Source organism: Leucopleurus acutus (genome assembly GCF_964270905.1).
Source record: "Leucopleurus acutus genome assembly, chromosome: 3".
In the NCBI taxonomy this organism is placed as follows: domain Eukaryota; kingdom Metazoa; phylum Chordata; class Mammalia; order Artiodactyla; family Delphinidae; genus Leucopleurus; species Leucopleurus acutus.
The window spans coordinates 111,061,083-111,065,771 of NC_139145.1; positions in this window are offsets into that span (position 1 = coordinate 111,061,083).

Below are 4,689 nucleotides of genomic sequence, written 5' to 3' on the forward strand. Positions count from 1 at the left end.
GCTTATTCCATTAGATGCCTCATACAAAACTAGGGGATGGTTTTGTTTCACCTGATCGGAGAAACAGTCTCAGTTTGCTCCTGAAAAGCGGGTAGTTACACATAATGAGTAATCTTTATTCCACAGTAAAACTTAATTTTAGTATGAGTCACTGGTCACCTACGTGTTACATTTATTACAAAATGCATTACTTTTTATTATATTACTAATATAATACTACACTGTTACTATATTATATTACTAATCAAAAATAAAAGAGCATATAAAATGAATATATTGGGCTTCCCTGGTGGCGCAGTGGTTGAGAGTCCGCCTGCCAATGCAGGGGACATGGGTTCGTGTCCCGGTCCGGGAAGATCCCACATGCCGCGGAGCGGCTAGGCCTGTGAGCCATGCCCGCTGAGCCTGCGCGTCCGGAGCCTGTGCTCTGCAACAGGAGAGGCCACAACAGTGAGAGGCCAGCGTACAGCAAAAAAAAAAAAAAAAAAAAAAAAAGGTAAAATGAATATATTAATCTAGAGAGAGGGAGGATATACCATTGTTTATTCACCCAAATATTACATAATAAATATCATTTTTTGACTCTAAATACAAATGAATCTGACTAGACACAAAATACCTTACTCCACTCCTTGCTGTCACATGGACTTTGAGAAGTCCACAATTTACATCATGAGAAATAAGGCCTACTTCATTCTGTTGTGAATCAAATACCAGCTGATGGACAAGCAACGAATCATTAACTTAGTCTTCTCTGAGTGAGGAAGAAACAGAGTGAGTGTGTTAATCCATCCACTTAAAAGGGAAATATTTTGAAGATCTTCAAAAGGAACCTTGAATCCCAAAAACAAATAAATGCAGATTTGGGGGAATCGTTTATAGGAGAAGGCTGGGTGTGTCTACATTTTCCTTACTGATGACTGCAACCAATTAATTTAATCGGCAAAACTTGTTAGTAGGACAGAACTGGAAATAAATTTACTTATTCTGACAAGTTTTCTATTAGAGATATCAAGGAACAACTGATGTCTCTTGGAAATAACTAAAGACAACACCCTCTTTGGCATCAGCTGTGTGTTTTCTTTGGTTTGATTTTCCCTGGTTTTCCGTAGCAAACAGTATTTGCTTAAAGACACCTCTCCCTGCTCTGCCTGACTATTCTCCATGGGAATCAGAGTTCCCTATCTGATGATAAATCTGGTTTCCTACAGCAAATGGAGTTGATACCCTGAGGCCTATGAGGCCTGTTCCCCCAGGGCAGTGAGTCTACTGAACAGATGAACCATAGAAACAGAAAATGTTTTCTATTTTCCAAACCAGAAAACCAGTAGGAAAGAAAAACCCTTGGTTCTGAGATGGTAAAAGCTGGTTCAGAGAACATCTGCTGCCTTCTAAAGAATGTATTATGGAGGACACAATCTCTTTGTCTCAATGGACATCTCCCAAAGTCTATGCAGCAAAACCCCCAACAAGCTGTGAGTGTGAGGACACAGTGCAGGGGTCTAATTCAGTTTCTATTTTGACATTCAAACAAAGAAATGTAGCTGTTTGGGAGAACTCTCCTGACTACAAAGGAACCATCTGGGACTAATTATGATATCCAGGCTTATTTAAAACCATCATTTCATTTGTATTTTGAGTTTCTAGTGTAGTTAATTAAGGTTTCCCCTATCCCTACCATACCATAATCATACACACACACATACACACACACACACACACAAAGCTTTTGCAGAGTTGTGTAAGGATTACCGCTATGAATAGCAGTGAGTTACAAAATTCTCCAGGACTTTTAATTTATTTATTTATCAATTTATTTATTTTATTTTTATTTATTTTTGGCTGCATTGGGTCTTTGTTGCTGCACACGGGCTTTCTCTTATTGCGGCAAGCAGGGGCTACACTTTGTTGTGGTGTGCGGGCTTCTCATTGGGGTGGCTTCTCTTGTTACGGAGCACAGGCTTCAGTAGTTGTGGCACGCAGGCTTCAGTAGTTGTGGTTCATGGGCTCTAGAGCGCAGGCTCAGTAGTTGTGGCGCATGGGCTTAGTTGCTCCGCAGCATATGGGATCTTCCTGGACCAGGGATGGAACCCATGTCCCCTGCATTGGCAGGCAGATTCTTAACCACGGTGCCACCAGGAAAGTCCTCCAGGACTTTTTAAAACTGGAAGTCATTTTCCAAGTCTTCTTCAACGGATAACAATAATAGTTCCAGCAATAATACTTCCAGAACAAATTAGTGGTTTACATCATTAGAGCATTACATCTGGACACCACAAATGCAATGCACTCTTGTCCCTACAAGTGTATGAGCTTTTGCATTCAAGAAACACTCCAGATCCAGAAAAAGTGAGACCCTGCCCCTCCAGTCTATTGAAAACCCTTGTGGGAGCCATGAGGCCATAAAGAGTTTATATATCATCTCCTTCTCTCAAATAGTCAGAGACTGAACCAGATAAAATAAATCCTTTCTCTTGCAGGCTACTGGCCAGATGTAGAAGGCTCTGTGGTAGCATTCTTCCTTCCCATTCAGCTATATTTCAAATCTTCCCTTTCTGAGAGAATAGCTTCAAAGAGGCTTCAGAATTCTCTAAAATCCTTTTACTTCTTTTTTTCAGTTACAAACTGCAAACTGAATTTGGAAAGGAGGTAACATGAGTTTCGGTGTATGATTATCTTTTAAATCATAAGGAAAGACAAGACACCTTACTAAAGGAACAGAAAGACTGTCATCCTCTTTTCCTATAGTTTCCTTTTCCCACAAAAGAGCTATAGTCAACATGCTGAGAAAAATCTAATGATCATGAGATTTGTGAATAAGTTTTTTGATTCTACCCTTCTTTCCTGCTGGCCATTTCTCTACCCCAGAGTCTGGTGAACCAGGAGAAGGAGGGAAAAGAACAACTTGACTACTTGTGGATCTCTGGCAAAAGGTTTAATGTAGGACAAGGTTCATCCTAATTTCTAAAATAAATTTTTCAAATATTACTGGTACAAACTCTGTCTGTTCCCCATTACCATAGATACCAGGAATTAACTGTAATTTTGCTTCCATTTGATTCCCCGTAGGGACAAAACCACAGTTTTAATGCCAACACATGCACATTCTAACATTACAGTAAACGTTTTTCTGACGCATTTACAGATTCACAAAAAAAAGAGAGATAAACTGAAACATTTGGCTAAGGCTTAGTTACTTTGCTGAGAATCAGTAATATTTCAGAAAGTGGTACAATGTTGAAATTACAAAATCCATTCTTTAAAAACCCTCAGGTTAGAGTTTGAGTTACTAGAAAAAGAAAGAAATGCAAATTGTTTATTGTTTTCACATGTACAGTAAATTCAGAAAATTGTACTTCTTTCAAGAACCATATGGTAGAGAGAGACTTTCTTTTCATCAGGGGTGGTTTTGCTTATTGTGCCAAGAGCTAAAAAGATGTTTTTAATAACCAAAGCCAGTTTGTCATACAATCTGTCTGGATCTTGCTTGTAAGAGATGAAGATCCCTTGGGTAGGAAATAGAGGGTGATGGGGGAGTTGTCTGAGATAGAAAAGTTGTGCAAGAAACACAATCCAAAGGGAAGATCTTTAACTCATGGTTGATCGAAAAACTGGTTTGCATATTTCACTGCCAAACCATGGGAGGTTACTGAGGCTCCTTTCGTAAATGTAACCATGTTCTTCATGAGGGGGAATGTGACAATGAATTGAGTGCTGAAAACATGTCCCCTAAATACCCAAGTTTGGTGCAAGTGAAGGATTCACCCAGCAACAGTCTGAGAGGGCCTCAGAGAGAAGATGACTGCTCTTTGAAAATGACTTTGAATCAAAAAAAGGCCAGAACCCTGCCTCAGAGGCTAGGAAAAAAGCATTCTTAGGAATGAGAGTGATCCTGGGAGGATCACACAGATGTGTTTCCCCAGACCTGTGTTTAAAAAAAGGACACATCAAAAACTAGTGCCAGACCATTATAAAGTGTTCATGGTTCATGATGAAATAAGAAAATTAAGGAAAGTGTAGTGCATTTTTCATAAAGTTAAATAAGCTCACTGTAAAGGTCAGTTCTTTATTATAAGAGTATATCCTTCCTACAGTTCTCAAGTTAAAATATGCTTCAATATATTACATTGAACCACAGGAAATTGCCAATATTCAACTGTTTTTGACCTACAAAAATGGCAATTTCCTTGGTTTCAATCTAACATTAAATGATGATGATTGGATATGGGAGCTTATAATGGCTTTCTGTGGCAAAATATAGACCTGGTAACCATATGTCAGTACCCAGATTTATTTTTGAAAATTTTCTATTCCATAAAATCCATATAACTATAAATTGCTATTAGAGAGTGTCTCGATCAGCAGGCTTCTAGATTTTGACTACTGTAAAATAAAACAAAACAAAACACAATTTTTTTAAAAAAGGAAAGCAGACCCAGATGCTGAGTAGAATGTTAAGGACACTGGAAGCTAGCTTCATAGGAAGGAGAGGCTGGAAGTCCTGAGTCTTGGGACACCAGGAGCATCATAAAGACATATGAGGAAGGACTCAGGGCTAAGAAAGACTTTCCAAGCCCTGCCCCAGCCTGATCAGGAAAGGAAATTGCTGATAATTGTCATTCATATTCCTCCAATGGAAGGACACAGAAGTTGATCCTCCACTGGAAAGCAAAGGTAAAAATCTATTTG